Source organism: Carassius carassius, chromosome 6 (genome assembly GCF_963082965.1).
Source record: "Carassius carassius chromosome 6, fCarCar2.1, whole genome shotgun sequence".
NCBI lineage: Eukaryota > Metazoa > Chordata > Actinopteri > Cypriniformes > Cyprinidae > Carassius > Carassius carassius.
Window position 1 is genome coordinate 16,400,252 of NC_081760.1, and position 20,401 is coordinate 16,420,652.

Consider the following 20,401-nt stretch of genomic DNA (forward strand, 5'->3'; position numbering starts at 1 on the left):
AGTTGCCATCAGTGTCGGAAGCACCGGTTTCTGTCCGACAGGCTTTCCAACGATGCCATAGTAGTAGCCTGCAGTTGTCTGAGGGAGTCAGGGGTAAAGTAAAGGTTCGGGGTAGGAGGGCTTGTAGAATCCCTGGGGGCACAATGAAGCTGGTGGCTGCTACTTGTTCGTACCAGTATTCCGGGGCCACTGTGTTATTGGAACCCCCAGAGGCAGGATTACGGCAGGTTTGTTGGTATCTCCTGCTCTCATTCAAGTGATTCGAGGCACTGCCCACGTACCGGTTGTCAATGTGGGTACCGCTGATGTGCTGCTCTACCCCCGCACAGTTGTAGGTGAGTTAGAACATGCCCACATTGTTAGCTTACCAGCGGGTGTCACCGAAGTGCCCTCCTATACCGCTACTGTGTTTTCTCAGTCAGCATCCCCCATGGTGTCGGACCAGATTGAAGCTTTGGACCTGTCCCCCTTGTCTAGGGAGGACCAAGAACAGGTGCGATTCTTGGTAAGGAAGTACGCCCATGTCTTCTCAGCCAACGAATTAGATCTAGGGTGTACTAACTTAATTGCTCATGAGATCCCCCTTCAAGATAGTGCTCCAGTGCGACAACGCTATCGACGCATACCCCCATCGGATTATGAGTTGGTAAAGGAACATATTAATCAACTGCTGGAAACGCAGGTAATTCGAGAAAGTTGCAGTCCATACGCTTCCCCCATAGTTCTCGCGAAAAAGAAAGATGGCAGTCTGCGTATGTGCGTGGATTACCGACAGTTAAACAGCAAAACAAGAAGAGATGCATTTCCTCTTCCACGAATAGAAGAGTCATTAGATGCACTGACAGGGGCTCAGTGGTTTTCCATGCTCGATTTGGCTAGTGGCCACAACCAAGTACCCGTTAGAGAGGAGGATAAGTCCAAGACCGCTTTTTGCACGCCCTTCGGACTATTCGAGTGGAACCGAATGCCTTTCGGACTGTGCAATGCCCCCAGCACTTTCCAGCGATTGATGCAGCGGATATTCGGTGACGGACAGTGTCAGTCGTTGCTTCTCTATTTGGACGACATTGTGGTCTTTTCCGGTTCAGTTAAACAACATCTGGAGAGGCTGGGGGTGGTGTTGAGTCAGTTGGAGAAAGAAGGGTTAAAGGTGAAGCTTTCGAAGTGTGCGTTTTTCCAGCAGCAGGTACGGTATTTGGGCCATGTAATGTCAAACCAGGGTGTGGCCACGGATCCCAGTAAAATCGAAGTGGTATCTTCTTGGCCAACTCCTACCACAGTCTCTGAGCTGCGGTCCTTTTTAGAATTCGCTAGCTACTATAGGCGATTTGTTGAAGGTTTTGCTAAGTTGGCGGCCCCATTACACCGGATAGTGGCAGAGCTGGCCAATGGGGGGTCGGGAAAAAGGCTTCAAAGGGCAGCCATTCAAATTTGGTCTAGTGAGTGTCAGGCCAGTTTTGATGCTCTTAAGACAAAATTGACTACTGCTCCAGTACTAGCGTACGCAGATTTTACATTACCTTTTATTTTAGAGGTTGATGCGAGCTATGGGGGTTTGGGTGCGGTATTGTCACAGGAGCAAGGGGGCCTAGTGAGGCCTATAGCCTATGCCAGCTGAGGGTTGAGACCCGCAGAAAGGAACATGCAGAACTATAGTTCCATGAAACTGGAGTTCATGGCCCTTAAATGGGCCATGACAGAAAAGTTTCGTGAGTATCTGCTGGGTAATAAATGCACAGTCTATACTGACAACAACCCACTGAGTCATTTGGCCTCAGCGAAGTTTGGTGCCACAGAGCAGCGTTGGCTAGGCCAACTGGCTTCATTTGACTATGAAGTCAAATATCGGTCGGGGAGGAGTAACAAAAATGCAGATGCTCTATCTAGGCTGCATTTACCAGACTCCCACACCGTAGAAGCTATAGTCCCTTGTATTATTCTCCCTCAACCACTGCAACAGGTGTTACAGTCGGGGCTGACCAAGGTTACTCAATTGGCCATCTCTGCTCTACCGGCGCATACTCCGGCTGAGATTGCTGTTTTTCAGCAGGAAGACCCTACAATTCAGGAAGCCTTAGTCTTTTGGAGGCGGGGGGAACGGCCTAGCTCTCAAGAGCGCAAACAGGTCTCACCACAGACGTTGGCCCTGCTGAAACAGTGGGACCGTTTAGTGGAGTGGGATGGTGTGGTTTACCGTAAGGTCTTCCGTTCAGACGGGGGAGAAATAGTATGGCAATACTATTCCAAGAACATCAGGCTCGGTTGCAACTTGCATTCCATGGAGCCAGAGAGCGGCTGCAAGCAGCAGCTACACGCCGTAAGACAAACCATGACCAGCGGGTTCGAGAGGTACCGTTACAGGAGGGCCAGTTAGTATATCACCGTGATCTCAGCGTGAGGGGGCGCCACAAAATTCATGACATGTGGAGCTCAGTAATGCACCAGGTACTGAAAGCACCGAAAGAGGGTGGCACAGTATATACCTTGGCACCAGTGGGTGACCTGAGCAAGGCTCGGCAGGTGCATCGCTCCCTGTTGAAACCGGTGGTTCGCGAGAATGTGCCAATGCCTCTGCCTCCTGTTACCGACCAAACTGTCGCCCGGCTATTCACTTCACATGTAACCCGGCAGGAGGAGTGGCTGGGCAATTATGACTTGATGATCCAGGGCTGGCCAGCGTTCGAGTCTGAGTCTCCGGCGATGGGGTTAGCTATTAACGATCACAGTACGTCACCCCTTTCAGCCCCTCAAGTGGATGTGAGTGGTTCTCCACTCCCTGGGGTGGCTGTGTTGCCTGGCCTTTCTGATGGGACGGAAGTGAGAGTACGACAGTCCTCCCGGTCAACGGCTGGACAACACTCTAATCCCCACCGTCTCCCAAGATCGATGTGTTAGGAGGATAAGCACTGTTTCGTTAATACAAATGGTTCACCTGACTTATCCTTCTGGTGGCCCATCGTCGTGGCGCCGATTTAAAAGGCAGGGTAGATTGTGGCAGGATGGATTGTGGTTGGATTCAGTCCCTCCTCCCCATTTAGTTAGATTGGCTTTATCCATTCTAGCCGGTTTACGATTGGCTCGTGGTGGCCAATCAGGTCAGGAGGAGCATGTTATAGCTCGAACGTAACCCCGGGTAGTGCGTGACGCGGAAGGCTCGTGTTGTTTGGGTTCACCCAGTTTTTGGTGGTGTCGCAGAATTCCTTGCTTTGTTGCGGCTACCCCGTTTTCTACCGGATTGAACGGAATAACATGTTATTGTTGACTCGCGCACGGCGCATTCCTGCGAGATTCATGTGTCAGCGTGCTGTTGCTCAGGTAAGTAGTTTTACGTTCAGGCTATGTGGTTGCCTTATTTGGGTGGTAGTTTAACAGAACTATTATTGTGTGTTCTTAGGGATAGCTACCATCGCAAGGAAGCGTTTGCGGCCTGCCTTGGGGCAACTGCTGCTTTGTTTTGCGCTATGAATCCACGTCTCTTCTAAGTGCAGAATTTTGCTTCGCCGAGTCCGAGTTAATGGACTGAGTTCATCTTTTAAACAAAGAAATCGCCTCATTGGCCACTTGTGTGGCCGACTGAGTATCTGCCCTCATTCAGTTATTCACGGATGAATGTGTTTGTTACGTGATTCAATTGTGATCGTTTGAGTGGGTTGTGCGTCCTTGTTTCTTAAACAATTATTTTGTTTGTCTCGTTTGTTTGCTTATTTCATTTACCAGTCTTACTGTTTTTGCAACGTTATTTCATTTGGTTTTTTTTTGTTTATTTTATTCATTTATCAGTATTTTGTTTTTGTGAAATTATTTCATTTGTTCTTTTGTTTATTCAATTACTAGTATTCTGTTTTTGTGAATTTATTTCATTCGCCCCTTTTTGTTTATTTATTTATCAGTGTTCTGTGTTTGCAACGTTATTTCATTGGTCTTTCGTTTAGTCCATTTATTAGCATTATTGTTTTGCAATATTATTTTTTCCTTGGTTAATTTATTTCATTGATCAGCATTACTGTTGTTTGGTAACAGGATTTAATCTTCTTTGTTGTTTGTTTACTTACTTTATCAGTACTGCTGTTGTTGGTAAAGTTATTTTGTTTTTGTCATTGTGGTGTTAGTTTGGTTTGAAATTATGACTTGTAGTTAACTTTTGTTTATTCTGTCCTTGTTATATGTTTGAGGAGCTGAGTGCTGACGGTGGGGACGGCGCGCTCGAGGTGGTGGGCTCTCTCTTTGGTGTGTAGTGTGGGTACCCTCACAGTGTGATTATTGCTGTGCTGGTTGTGTGATTGTGGCAGCGGTGGGATGGGTTATCTTGATACTTCTGCCCGACGGCCCGAGTCGCTGGACGCCCACCAGTAAACCTCAAGCTTTGTTTTGTGAGTGTGCGTGTGTGAGAGACTCCTAGTCAGTACACTGACTCACCCATCTGAGGTGCTACTTATTATTGTGTTTTATTGATGAAGATGAATTGTTAAATCCATTGGATTGTGAATTTAGATCTGTTGTGATATAGGCCTGCTATTAATTCTCCCCCAAAGTATGGTGTTTTAGGAATGTGCTAACGTCAGCTTTCAGAGTGTTTACTACTTTTTGCTGTGAATTTGCTGTGAATTTGATTAATAAAATTTGTATTTTTTTTTGGTATGGAACCACTTCTCTGTTTGTTCAATGCCCGAACCTGATGGCCTAAGTTTATAGAAACGTTGGTGGTTACTTACAGTTCCCCGGGTTAGATCTCGGGGTGGCGTAGTCGAATTACATTACTGCCGCTGCTACACATGCAAGGCGAGCCATAATCCGGGTTTCTGCTACTTAGATGAGATTTACTGTGTCCAAATTCAAATCACAGGCTGCCAGCACAACACCGTGTTACTGAAACCCAACTCAGTACATCTCGTCTGCGTGACGTCAAGAAACATCTTAGCAGGGTGTTTGGGAAACCAAACCATAACAACTGGATTGCAGCCTTGGCAAAGCCAAGCCACTACATCAGAAATAAACAGGAAAGACTGGGATCACAATTCTATATTTGTGTACATACTGATTCATAAAGGGTCATGTTTAGTTAAGAGCCTGAAAGTAAACAGAATAGCTGTGATGGGTGTCCGAGGCTGGAATTGAACTCAGATCTTCAAGTCAACTGAACTACCTCTTTACCACTGGGCTATGGTGGATAACAAATAACAGATGGACCCAGGGGCAGAAGAATAACATGCAGGCTTAGATGACTGAACAAAAAAGTGCTTTACTGAGGAGTCCAACTTCAAAAAGTAAAAAAAAACAACAAAAAAACAACAACACAAGAAACAAAAAGATAAGCAAAAGACAAATTCCAAAAAACACAACAGACTTAGTTTATTTGGCAAGGAGAAATCATGTCCTTATAAGTAGCAATAAAAATAATTCTACAGAAGCTGGGACCACCTAGTGGCTAGGAGAGTCACCATAGCCCTCACCATCCAAATGATACTGGGTTCTCCCACGGACCTCTGTGCATGATGTAGGCTGGCAAACCACCAATGATGCGAGGAATTGGAGGGGATGTCCTGGCTAGGGTCAAAGGAGAATAGACAACAGGCTTCAAACGGGAGATGTGAAAGGTGGGATGAATGCGCATGAATCTGGATAGAAGAAGTCAGTAGGACACTGAGTTGATCTTTTTGAGGACTTTGAAGGGCCCGATGAAGCTATGTGCTAGTGTCTGTGACTCAAGGTGCAGAGGGAGATCACTAGTAGACAGCCACACTCTTTGTCCTGGTCTAAGTGATGGTCCAATTCTACGGAGCTGGTTTGTATGCCTCTGCTGTTGTTGAGTGGCTCTTAGTAGGGCTACTCGCGCTCTCCACCATGCCCGTCGACACTTCTGGACAAGTTGAGCAGCAGCTGGTACACGGACCTCGGGATCCTATTCAGGCAACAGAGGGGGAAGAAAACCAAAATGGCATTCAAAGGGGGACATGCCTAAAGATGAGTGGTGTAGAGTGTTGTGTGCAAATGCATCCAAGATCAACTAAGAGCTCCAAGTGGTCTGATTGTTAGAGACCAGGCATCTGAAAGTCTTTTCAATCTCCTGGTTGACTCTCCCTGTCTGTCCATTTGATTGGGGGTAAAATCAAGAGGACAGGCTAATGGATACACCAATTAGGTGTCCGAAAGACATCCAGAACCAGGAGCTGAATTGTGATCCCCGGTCGGACACCATATCTTGGGGGAAGCCATAGATTCTGAAGATATGTTGCATCAACAAGTCCACTGTCTGACCTGGGGTGGGAATCTTGGGTAATGGTATAAGATGACAAGCTTTAGAAAAATCGGTCTACCACCACCAGAATTACAGTGATACCTTGAGATCTTAGTAGACCTGTTACGAAGTCCAGTGATAAGTGGGACCAGGGGCATGTAGGGATGGGTAGTGGATGCAGTAAGCCATGAGGGTGGGATCTCGGTTCTGTGTTCTAGGCACACACAGCACAGCACAGACAGCACAAACAGCAACAAAAGCCTGAACGTCTCATTGCATGTTAGGCCACCAAAACCTTCTCTGGAGTTTCAATTTTCTTGTGCTCCCAGGATGGCCCCAGAGAAAGGGAAGCATGGCCCCATTGTAACAGAACTTTAGCCCATGTTGTCTTGTTTCCTGCCTTGTCTTGCCTTCGTGTTTTGTTTTGGATTGTTTACCTGGTTTTGATTCTTGCTTTTGTATTTTTGTATTTATCCTTTGGTTTACCCTGTATGGATACTGTTCGCTTATCGAAGACCCATGCTTGCCCTAGGATTATTCTTGGGTCTTGCCCTCTATATATATGGTTTTGTTGTCATGTTTGGTGAGATAGCTAACGTGATTTTCTTGAGACTTAAAGAAAAAAAAAACTTGACTCCCGCTCGTTCTGCTACTCGTATGAGGATCAAAACTTAGTGCAAGACAATCCACTGCAATGCGGACTACACCCTGTGCATTGCAGATAAGACAGGATTGTAGCTTACAATGTAAAGGCATGCCGTCATGTAGCTGCCTATGCAGTCATGTTCATCACTTTAAGCAAGCTAGCTGGCTTCTTGCCTCTGTCATACGTAAACATGCCATATAACTTAGGGAAATGATCATTTGACCTTTATTAATTTTATTTATGCAGCAACCATGTCTGTGTCCTTAGAAGAACTCTCTCAGATGCGGCCTCTATTCAGACCACCTGAAGATCAAAGAGCTGAAATTCAAACACCTCCAAGACCTGAAGGAAGTCATCCCAAAAGGACTTTCACAGCTTTTATGACAATTTACTTCACTAGCTTAATATAGGATGCACTATTAGCACAGTCTATATGATGGCAATGTAACACCAAACACAAAGCCTCACACACGCACACAGACTCACATACAAAGGCTCACCCTACTCACAAACACAAATACATTCAGTAATGGGCTTATTAAAGCAAGCCTTAACTATGAAGTTGTCTGTGTTAAACTATGATATCAGTTATTGATGTATTTTAAATATCTACTTATTACTAGGCTTGTTATGTATGTGCATTAAAAATTTAAAAGTTTATCTAATATTATACTTGAATGTTTTGGATCCCACCATTATTCAAGTAAGTCTCTTTGGATAACTTGGTTTTATTTTTTACAATAACGAGTGATAATAGTACATTTGAGTAGGCCTGTTTTGTTAAAAAATCTATACCTGTAATGCAGAAGGAAGCCTGTGAGCCTTGAAGGTAAGTTTGCGAGCAGATTAGGCTAATTTCTGCCTATTAGACAGCCTAATCATTGCATCGTTTTTTGTATTGCATCACTTATACCTCTTAAACCTTTAAAATAGAGTTTAGGAAGATGCATGTAACCACAGTGGTTAGCTTCGGTTAACTATAGAAGCATTTTCTCTTGTCAAAAGGCTCAATGCGACCGCTGATTTTGCGTGAAAATTAATTTCTGCCTATTCAACTTATTGTTTTATTTTGGTATTGCATCACTCATAGCTCTAACGTTTAAAATAGAGTTTAGGAAGATGTACTGTATGTAACCACAATCATTTGCTTTGATTAGCTCGTAAAGCCTGGTCTCTTGTCTAAAGGCTCAACGTGACTGTAGATTATGATGAACCCTACTGGCAGCAGCGACTCTACGCAGTCATTGATAAGAATGGTATGGACAAAATCTTGTATCTCCCTGCTCCCAAGTCATGAATCTTGTATCTCCGATAAAACATGATTTTGGGGAAATTTTGTGTTAATGTTGGTACACAACAGTATATGATAGCAATATAAGGTATAATAACAACTTTAACAATACAGTGTTTAATAATATAATAAAATAGCAGGGTTTTGAAGATGCAAACACTCCACCCAACAGGGATGATATAATATGGCTAATCTAATTAATAATAACAATGTACTATAACTAATCTAACCTAAAATGATGTAACATGATAACTCTTTGACACTCTACTTCTCCTGCTGCTTTAACTACTCCTGACACCTGTCTGAAATGCCACAACACCCACAAGGTGGCGCGAGTTTTGAACCCCCTTTATCCGAAAGCGATACTCAAACCGAACTGATTAATTATTCGACACAAATTGAGGCCTTGTCATTGGTTACATGATTTCTACATTTACGACACAAGCCTCGAAGCAAGGTTTCGTCTGGCACACCTATTTATTGTCAACAAAAGCTGTGACGCCTCGGTTAAAATGTCACATCACTAGAAATCTTGATATAGAGGACTATTTACTGGCCGCCCTTCCAGAGCCTTGTCTCCAGAGCCTTGGCTCGTCATGTCGACCATGCCCAGAGCCACAATATCAGTCCCCAAGCGTTAGAGACTGGCATCCAGCTTGGACCCGCTACCACACACATAGTTCCCCTAGAGGTGGCAGCTCCTGCTGCTAAGGCTCCTCCTGAGGTGGCAGCTCCCACTGCAGAACCTCCAGAGGTGGTTGGAATTCACATCTGAAACTCCTGATGGGGCAGGATCCACTGCTGAACCCCTGAGGTGGCGGCATTTGCTTCAGCTTCTCTCAGGGCATTCTTGTCATGAGCCGAACCGGGGGTTTGGCGACACTCCCTGTCGGCCGCCACCCCCCCAAACTACCACACCTGCTTGAGGAGCTACCCCGTACCAGAGAAGAGGCGGACACCCAGAATTCAAAAGTCACCACGTTTATTGATTGGTTTAAAATAGGTCTCTAAAAATGGTATGAGCTTCCTCCCTCAAGGTTGAGTGACTGTGTGTGGGCTCTAATTCCCCTCCTCCAATACAAACGACAGTAAGGGGAGTACAGCCCAAGTGGCTACGGTGCCAGATGGCAAAGGCTTGGTGATAACTCCGGTCTTCGAGTCCACAGACTGGATAACATCAGCAGCTGGCTCCGTTCTTTACATCACAGGGTCCTACAATGACAGCAGACTGACAACAGCGGATAACTCACTTCATTTACTCTGAGGCTTTCCACTAACATCAAACCAAGAGAAGACAGGTACATATACTTCACAGCTTTAGCGGGTTCTTCGTTCACAGCTTTAGCAGGTTCTTCACTGGGCTCAGACAGAGAGAAGACAGGTAAATATACTTCACCGTTTTAGCAGGTTCTTCATTCACAGCTTTGTCGAGGGATTATAGGTTGGTCGCCCATACACTCTGCAACATCCCACACTCATGTAAACACTACAAAACACTCAATTCACACATGAAAATTGAAACTCAGCACAGCATGCACAAACCTCAGATACTTAAGGCAGAGTGTGGGCCCATACAACAGTCTCAACCAATGTACTCTCCGTATGCGGATACAAAACAGGACTCTCCTACTGTGTCATCTCTAAACATCCATCTCCAGTTCCTTCCTCGCTGTGTCACTACTGCATCTCCACTGATCCTTCCTCTTCTCTTCCTGTGTCTTCACCAATCCTTCCTCTCTCCTTCCTCCATCTTCACCGATCCTTCCTCTCTGGCCCCCTTCTCTCAAATGCCACATCTTTTTATTTCCCTCCCAGTCCAATCACCTGCTTACGTATTTTCCCCCGCACAGCTGCAAGCATTTACCCTCATTATCTTCTATTCTAGCGTATTTTTCCTGCTTCCGGGTATCCCCAGAACTGGTCCTCCGGGTTCTCTTCCCGGCCTATAGTTCCAGCTTTCGTCACCCCGTGACATCCACACTCACTTCAAAACTCCCAAATATCCGAGTCCTGAGTCAAGAGTGTAAATTCTAAACTTTCAATTTGTCCAGTAACGGCCAAAAAGGCAGTTTCCAAGCTCTTCTCCTGTCCTGTTATAACTAAGGAAGCCATTTCTGAACTCTCGGTTTGTCCTGTCATTGCCATGGAGGCCGCCTAGAAACCCTCTGATGTTCCAGTCATTGATACAAGGATGGTTCACTCAAAAATGAAAGTTCTGTCATTAACTCACCCTCAAGGTCTTCCAAACCTGTATGGATGTCTTCCAGTTGCTGGAAACAAAATAAGATATTTTGAAGATTGATGGGGTTATGTCCTACAAGTGTCTAGGGCAGCATTTCTCAATTCAAGTCCTTGCGACCACCTGGTCTGCATATTTCGAATGTCTCTCTTAGCGCTTCAGACATTTGTTCTATTCAAACATAAGTGCCCTGCAAAGTGGACATCACAGGATATTCCGCCATGATTCCAGTTAGTAGTGAACGTATATGTTCCATTCAAAGTGCATTGAAGTGTGCGAGACATTAATTAAAATTTTATTTATTTACCAAGGTATATGATGTCACACTTGTGCAGCACAAATCCGTGAATGAATGTTCCAAAGTGAGGTTCAACAGATTTCCAATGCTCAGGGAGTAGGGAGCAATGAACACTGTAGAGATCATGTCAGTTGGTACACAGTTCATGCACGGAGCTCACGTTTAACGAGCTGATTATCTGAATCAGGGGTGTTAACAAAAACAGATATGAATGTGCATAGCAGGGGTTCTCAATAACTGGAATCGAGAACCACTGGTCTAGGGGATGTTTTACCAGAATATAGCATTAAGAATTTAAAGAACATTTGTCTGGGCCCTGCCACAGCACCACAACAAGAAGTTCTCTTTTTAACATTTATTAAAGGCTGGAAAAGAATACCCGGGTATCTTTGGAACAAAAAGTACAACTTAAGAGGGAAACGAATGCTTCAGAAGGGGGCAATGCCAAAATAACAAACAACAAAAGTTCAGTCTAACTTGGGAGTTAATTCTTACCAAGTCTCTCAAAGAAATTTAAAAAAGGTAAACAACAGAATGTACACTCACTCCCTGTCTAGCAACAAACCAGGAGAAAACAGGGGATTAGAAAATTTAAAAAAATAAAATAAATGGCACCCACCTACAGTTCCCAAACAATAGTTGAAACAAAACAATCACAGCTTAAAAAGGTAAAACAAAGAAATAAGATGTTTTGTCACAGTAAAACAGAACTCTTAGCTTAAGTGTTTAGTAGGACTAAAGCATTCAAAAGAAAACAAGCAGCTAAAGCAAAAGCATTTTAAACCAAAGGGTTAAAATGTTAACACCCATACAGATCCCCGAAGGATGCACCACTGCTTCAACGACTGGACAGGATGCTCTGGGGAAGGATTCTCATTGGATGAAAGTTGTGCTTTGCTTTTATTATGCCTGCCTCCTGGTTGGTAAGCAGGTGCAGCTGGGGGAGCAATCAAGCTACTGTACCTGCCAGATCAGAGAGTAGGAGGAGCCAAACTAGAGCAGGAGACAAGCAACACAGAAGAAAACATTTAATACTATGAAGCCATTACAAATATATATGTCTTTGGTAACAAAGGTAACCAAACCGTTGATGGTTTGATCATTACAAACAAATTGATTATTAAAACTTACGGAAGCAGTTCAATTAATTGCAGTGAGAAATATTAAGAGAATAAAGTCAAAATGTTTTGAGAATAAAGTCAAAATATTAGGAGAATAAAGTTGAAATGTTAAGATAATAAAGTGAAAATATTACGAGAATAAAGTGAAAATATTTTGAGAATAAAGTGAAAATATTACGAGAATAAATATTCCCATATTTGCGATTTTCACAAAGAAAATTGGTTAATTTAATGAATTGTTTCATATAAATACAGCGATCTGATCATTAAAGAGCTTGAAAAACACATTGTTGTAAGACACATTTGTGTTTCGCTATAAAACGGATTTTGAAAGGTCTATCAAAAGCACAAATCTTATTGCTATTGGGTGGCTGGTGCACTATAAATAACGAATGCAATGGAAGATATGAAATATTATTTCCAAGCATACTGTCCCTATGACACGTGGTATGATTTCTGCTAATAATCCCACATATATTTGTAGTTTATTAAATATAAGAGCTACAGTGACCACCGAAGAAATGTCGATTGGGTGTGTGAGCTGATGTTAAGATAAAAAGTTGTTCCTGTTCAGTCTGTTAATAAATATCATATTCTCGATATTAAGCTGTTTCTGCAAATCTTTAATTTCTACTATTTAAATTCTCAAAACATTTTGACTATACTCGTAGTATTATGACTTTAATCTCGTAATCTTAGAATTTTTTTTTTTGAACGTGGCACTAAAATGCTGTCATACAAATAAAATATCTCATGTTGCTTAGGTTTTTTTTTTTTAAGCACATTTAGACATGAAGACATCCCCAATAGGAGTTTTTTTTTTTTTGGCCCCAAAATATGGTTAAGCAAGATCAATCACACACACAGGTTAAGAAAAACTGAGCATATCCTGCCATCCAACCTGATTTCCCTGGATTTCCCAGAGGCTTGTGCAAACTCTCAGGCAGATCTTTGTCATCTATTTACCTGTGCAGATGAAAGCCATCCAACAGTCAGTGGGTCATTAAACCACAGGAAGGAAAAGCCCAAGGCTCCATATCCAGAATAACCCGCTTCGCAATCCCTGTTGTTCAACTCCCTGCCCTCAGACCAATCAATGGGAGATGGCAGGTGGGCATGACGTGGAGTGACAGAATGGGAAACCGTCCAGTAAGAATGTATCCAATTCAAAAAGCAGGATACAGTAGAGTGAAATGAGTAAATGAAATCCAATGAGATTCCCAGTTGTCTTATACTAAAGCCACAATGTGTGTTATAGGGGAAGGGACACATTTTCACCCTATGAAGTCTACTGTATCATATTTGATAAGCCTCTAAATGATCACCATGATCAAACTGCAGGATAAACACTTAACGAACTGAAACAGCTTAGCTTACCTTGGTTTTCAGTTTTTTTTAGAAAAATCAGTGAGTATTAAGAATGATCATCAGGTTTTGAGGAACATTTCTTTGTTTGTCTTTTAATCATCATTGTATTGCATTGCATTATATTTATATATGTACACTGAACAAAATTATAAACGCAACATTTTTGTATTTGCCCCCATTTTTCATGAACTGAACTCAAATATCTAATACTTTTTCTATGTACAGGAAAGGCCTATTTTTCTCAAATATTGTTCAGAAATTTGTCTAAATATGTGTTAGTGAGCACTTCATGTTCGCTGAGATAATCCATCCACCTCACAGGTTCTGGGTGAAGATGCTGGATGCGGAGGTCCTGGGCTGGTTACATGTGGTCTGCAGCTGTAAGGCCGGTTGGATGTAGAGCCAAATTCTCTGAAATGCCTTTGTGGATTAGCATATGGTAGAGAAATGAACATTCAATTCACGGGCAACAGCTCTGGTGGACATTCCTGCAGTCAGCATGCCAATTGCATGCTCCCTCAAAACTTGTGACATCTGTGGCGTTGTGCTGTGTGATAAAACTGCACATTTTAGAATGGCCTTTTATGGTGGCCAGCCTAAGGCACACCTGTGCAGTAATCATGCTGTCTAATCAGCATCTTGATATGCCACCCCTGTGAGTTGGATGGATTTACTCGGCAAAGGAGAAGTGCTCACTACCACAGATTTAGACATATTTGTGAACAATATTTGAGAGAAATATGCCTTTTGTGTGAACATGTCTTAGATCATTGAGTTCAGCTCATGAAAAATGGGGGCAAAAACAGTGTGTTGCAAGTGTTGCATTTATAATTTGGTCATTGTATGTATATATATATATATATATATATATATATATATATATATATACAGGTGCATCTAAAAAAAGATTACTGTCATGGAAAAGGTCTCTTTTTTATAATTTAATTAAAAAAGCAAACTTTCTTATATTCTAGATTCATTGGACACAAACCGAAATATTTCACATATACATTTTTTTAAAATTCTTATGGTTACTACTTGCATCTTAGGAAAATTAAAAATTCAGTATCTCAAACAATTAGAATATTCCATTTTGAGTTTGATTAGTTTGAATAATTTTGAGTATAAACACTGGGTACTTCTTGGGCTAGTTTAGAACCTACAACCACAATTATGGGAAAGACTTCTGACTTGACAGTTTCCAAAAGACGATCATTGACACCCTCCACAAGGAGGGTAAACCACTTTTCATTGTTGAAAAGGCTGACTGTTCACAGAGTGCTGTATCAAAATATAATCATAAAAATTTGACTGGAAAGAAAAAGTGTGGTAGGAAAAAGTGCACAAGCAACAGGAATGTCACAGCCTTGGGAAGATTGTCAGGAAAAGACGATTCAAGAACTTGGGAGAGCTTCACAAGGAGTGGACTGAAGCCAGAGTCAGCGCATCAAGAGTCATCACACTCAGATGTCTTCAGGAAAAGGGCTACAGCTGCCACATTCCTATAACCAAGCCACTCCTGAACCAGAAAAAAACATCAGAAGGATTTCACCTGGGGTAAGGAGAAAAATAACTGGACTGTTGCTTAATGGTCCACAGTCCTCTTTTCAGATCAAAGGGGTCATATGATGCGATTTAAAATTTTCCTTTCTCTTTGGAGTGTTACAAGGTCTTGGTGAATAAAGAAGATCGGTGAAGTTCCAAAAACTAAAGTCTTAAATCCAAAGAGATATTCTTTATAAAAGTTAACTCTCGTCCGTGCCCCCCAGAAACGGCTCATTCTAACACGCCCCCACAAATCTATGTCAGTATGTGGGAAGATTCGCATGCTCATGGGGGGGCGCATGCTTGTGCAGCGACCAGCAGCATGGTAGCTTTGAGCGTTGAGTGTACTGGCGTTTTTTATGTTGTTTTTATACATTTGTATGTGTTTAACTTAATAGCACTATGGAGTGGAGATGGACTATTATGCTAGCGTTTATTTTATTTTGGTTAATTGACCATTTAATTGCCACTTGGGACGACCTGCATTCGAACAGGAGTTACTACGACAGAGAACAGTTGTTGTCGTGGCAGGATCACCCGCCGATGAATCCACCTGTGGACCTCTTCTTCCCAGATCTGAGTGCATTTGCAGATGGAATCAACTTTAACCCTCTGAGGTCTAAGGGCATTTTTGGGGTCTAAGGGCACATATGTGCTTTTTTCAGTTTCTTATAAACATCTAAATGACTAAAGTCTAATCTCATTGTAATCAGCACAAACTGGGCTATAATAATATGTGAGCAGCATGTATGTACATGATTGTGTTTTTGAGAAAAAAATGTTATGGGTGGTTAGTGAAAAACTAAAAATGTTAAATCACTGGAATTGAACTGCTGGTTTTGTCTGGTCAGAGGAGAACTGGCCCCCACTGAGCCTGGTTTCTCCCAAGGTTTCTTTCTCCATTCTGTCACCGATGGAGTTTTGGTTCCTTGCCGCTGTCGATTCTTGCTTGCTTCGTTGGGGTCACTTCATCTACAGCGATATCGTTGACATGATTGCAAATGAATGCACAGACACTATTTAAACTCTACATAGATGACATCACTGAATTCAATGATGAACTGCCTTTAACAGTCATTTTGCATTATTGACACACTGTTTTCCTAATGAATGTTGTTCAGTTGCTTTGACGCAATGCATTTTGTTTAAAGTGCTATATAAAGGTGACTTGACATCTTTTTGGGGTGAATTATGTCTTATTCCTCTCATCGCGAAGCAAACAGTAAAATAAAAAAAACTTGAAGAACAGTCTCTCGGATTTGTTTTCTGTTGTGTGGGCGTATTCAAGCTCATTAGAACATAATGAAGGGAGACATGAAAACGGACATCGCGTTTTTTTTCATATGGATTACTTTATCACAGAATATTTGTTTTAGGCAGCACTTGTTTAGTTTAAAAGACATGTCAAGCTTTCTATAGATATATCTTTCATGTCTCTTCATTGAGTATTCACTGAGTTAGTTCATTTTAATGACGTATTTGTAAATGAAGATCAATGCAGACCAAGGCTGCAGGCAGCACACCTTGTTTTTTTCTCTTCATTTTATAAATGCACAAAGTTTTGTTATTATGTCTGCATACAAAAAAAGTAGACCCTTTACAGATTCGATTGATGTACTGCTCTTATCTCTACGATCAAAACTGAAAGTGTAATTTAAGTTCTTTTCAGGGTTATCAGGAGAAAATGCCTCATAACGCGTATACGCGTTAATCAACTCCAGAGCATTAAAGCACACTTTAACGGATCAAGTCAGCATCCGAGGAAGCGGGGGAGAAGAGGTGGGGTAAATGAAAGATTGAGAAAGAGACCGGTGTCTCAAATATCTCTTCCATCTGTTATGTTAGCAAATTTTCGCTCTTTACGTAAAAGATTGAAGAACTGCATGAACAGGTTCGGTTTCCGCACGAATTCAGAGACAGTTGTTTGCTTGTGTGGCGGAGGGGGGGGGGGGCGGTACAGGTTAAACACATTTGAGTTTGTCGACTACGCCACCCGGGAAATAAAAATAACCCCAAAGTTTGTTATTAGGTCACACAGGTCCGATTGGAGACCAAAAATACAAAAAGTTTATTGAAACACTGAATTTTAAAATAGAAAAGGCATTTAAAATGGTCTGGTCATGGGGTGCGTTCTCTGGCAGCAACTCTCTCCAATGACCATGAAAAACAAAACAAAATTGTAACAAATTCACATTAAAGAAAATAATCAAATTATACTAAATAAATTGAAACAAAACAACTTTACACCAGAAATAAACAAAACATTACACGTAATCAGTTTATACTCTCACCATAAAAAAAAAAAAAAAAAAAAAAAAAAAACAAGAAACAAAATACACTAACTTACAGGGCTGAGGTTACCCACCGGAGTGATCACCAGCACTAGTTATCCAAAAGCACACTTCTACATACCACACCGTGAACTCAGATCACACACTTCAAAAAAGTGTCACACGGCAAACGTTGAAGCAGCACCACCACAAAAGATCCTCCACCCGTGGGACCCCAGCTCCTGAAAGGAAATCAAAAACAAAATAAACAAACCTCAAACGAAAATACATTCAGAAACCAGTCATATGGAATTACAACTCAATCATAACTATGTGGGTAAAAGCCACTACTGTAAGGGCTCAGGAATACACAAGTCTGTAAACCCAAGCCCACACAGTTCACGAAAGGAGAAAGGGGCTCAGACGAGGCCGCAGTCCATAACAAAGTATGGTCACGTGAGCTGAAGATTCATCCACCCAGAGTTATCAGGAAAAAATAATTAACAATCCGCATGAACAACCATAACGACAGCAGCAGTCTTCCTAGGTAGTGGTAACGGAAGTGTTTATGAAGTGTACAACAATAGCAGAGAGCAAAAGAGTCGTGACGATAATCACCAGGACAAAAGATGGAGGATCCTGCAGCAAATACGGATGACAAAAACAGCGTTACTAATAGTTACACATCACCCGCTGGAATTTCCCCATTAACAAGCACACTGACTTACCAAATGAGCACAATAAGAGTAGATGAGCTTACTATCAGTTCGCAGGCTGGACACGCAGCGTTCAAATACCCCGCTGCAAAGCTGAAGTACAGGGACTGCACATTAATCAAAACCACCCACCCCTCAGCAAGACCGTTAACCATAAAACAGCTTTCGCTTACCTAAAAAGGGCAATCATACAATCCACAGCAACAGATGAAAACACTAATAAAACAGACAGGCTGAGGTGCAACAAACAAAATCCTAAGTATCAGTGTTTGTCATTAAAGGTTAGTGAATGCTACCTGTCAGCAGCGCATACCTGAAGCCACCGTCAACACAAAAAGGGGAGGATCCTGACTTGACACATCCCAGGCTAAACCAAACACGTCCTAAAATACTCAGCACTCGCTGCTGATTGGTGCTCACATGTGTCAATCACAGCCACTTACCTCATTCATCCTATCACAATCGCAATCTCTGAGACTTGGCTAACGAAGATGGACTCTGATAAAGAGCTGCTAATCAATGGATTTAGTGGCCCATTTCAAACTGACTGAGACTCTGGGATAACTGGCAAATCTCGAGGCGGGGGAGTATGATTATATGTGAATGAGCGTTCGTGCAAGACTGTTGTTGTGATAGAGAAATTATGCACAAAGGACATTGAGATGCTCATGGTATCCCTCCGGCCTCATTATCTGTCTAGAGAGTTTCCCCAAATATTTGTGTCTGTGGTGTATATTCACCCAAAGGCAAATGTGAACTTGGCTATAGAGTATATTTAGCCAATGAAACATCAGTCACTATCCCCGGATGCTCCGATCTTTATCATGGGTGATTTTAATAATTATAAATTGGGAAAATCTGTTAAGAGCATGTATGGGTATGTCACGTGTCCAACCAGGTATAAAAGGACATTGGATTTTTGCTGTGGCTCTATTAAGGGATCATACAAAGCTTCTCTATTACCTCCTCTGAGTTCGTCAGATCATAATTGTATTCATCTAATCCCATGTTATACTACGGAACTGAAGAGGGGAAAAGTTGAAACAAAAACTGTGAAATCTTGGACTGATAATACTATTGAGAGTTTACAAGGATTTTTTGACTGTACCATATGGAATGTTTTTATGGATTCATCTGCTGATATTGATGAGCTTAATAATGTGGTTAGTTCCTGGGTAACTTATTGTGTTGACTCTGTTATTCCTGAAAAAGTTGTGAAGATATATCCAAATAATAAACCATGGATGAGCACCAATCTTAAGGGTCTGTTGATTAAGAAAATAACTGCTTTTCAAGGAGGGGATTTGCTTGAAGTTAAAAATGTACAGAAATTAATTAGACAAGAAATTAGGAGGGCAAAAATACGATATAAGGAAAAAGTGGAATTTAAATTAGGAAAAAAATGTATGGGCTCAGTATGAGATAGTCTTAAACTAATGACAAGCCTAAATAGTGGATGTAGAGAACAAGTGAAACTACCTGGTTATGAGTTAGATAGTGTCCTTGTAGAGGATTTTAATAGATTTTACGATTTCAATTTGAAGAGCTGATTGGTGACATACGTAGAACATGAGTTTTATAACTCCTCTCAAGAAAGAAGTTCAGTTGTTTCCTTTAGTGTATAAAATGTAGTCAGTCTTTTTAAACAATACAAAAATAAAGTGAGTCCTGGTCCAGATGGAATAAGTGGTACAGTCCTGAAACTATGTGCTGAAGAATTGGGTCCTATTTTTACTTATGTTTTTAATTGGTCTTTTGAGGTTCAGTATTTACCAAAACTTTGGAAAGAGTCTAGTATTATTCCAGTTGCAAAAAAATAATTTTCCTAAAGGCTTGACAGATTATAGACCTGTTTCCTTGACCTCGCTTATAATGAAGGTATTAGTAAAAAGAAATTAGTAAAAGAGGTACAATTGGAACAAACTACACCATTTCCCGACCCAATGCAATTTGCCTATAGGGCAGGACGAGGTGTGCAGGATGCAACACTGACCTTATTGGACATGTTGTACAAACATCTGGAGAGTAGTAGTAACCATGCAAGGTTATTATTTGTACATTTTTCATCTACGTTCAGCACGATTCAACCAAACTTGTTGGTTCACAATCTTAGGTCGAATTTGGTGTGGATGCAAGAATGGCTGCTTGGTTGCTGGATTTCCTTGCAAATAGGTCTCAAAAGGTAAGGGTTAATGGGGTGCTGTCAGATCATATAATCACATCTATTGGCTCCCCACAGGGGTGTGTACTTTCTCCTATCCTCTACATCCTATACACAAATGAGTGTCGTCGTCAGCTTGAGAATTGGTATATTCTTAAGTTTGCTGATGATACAGTTATTGTGAGTTTGTTGGTTGGTGAGGAGAGGGAACATGGGCCAATTGTTTATTATTTAGCAAATTGGTGTCAAGAGGCTGGTCTACTTCTGAATGCTGAGAAAACCAAGGACTGCTATGTGCAATGATTTCTGACTGAAAACTACATCTGCGATGACCTACAGCCAATGAGAGACCAAGATACAGGGCAAAGGGAAGTTCTGGGAGGAGTTATAGACCAGAATGTAAGTTATAATTATATCATACAGAAACAGGCACAAACATTTGCTTGACCAACCACAACATCAGCATAAGAACATCCAATACCTGTTCTCTGCATCTCCCTCCTGCATAATC

The 20,401-nt window shown here is 41.8% G+C and overlaps 1 long non-coding RNA gene across 1 annotated transcript in view; it reads left to right on the forward strand.

Moving 5' to 3' along the window:
- Window positions 1-20,401, forward strand: part of LOC132142418 (uncharacterized) — a 1,026,371-nt gene that overhangs the window by 686,418 nt on the left and 319,552 nt on the right. The window lies entirely within an intron of this gene.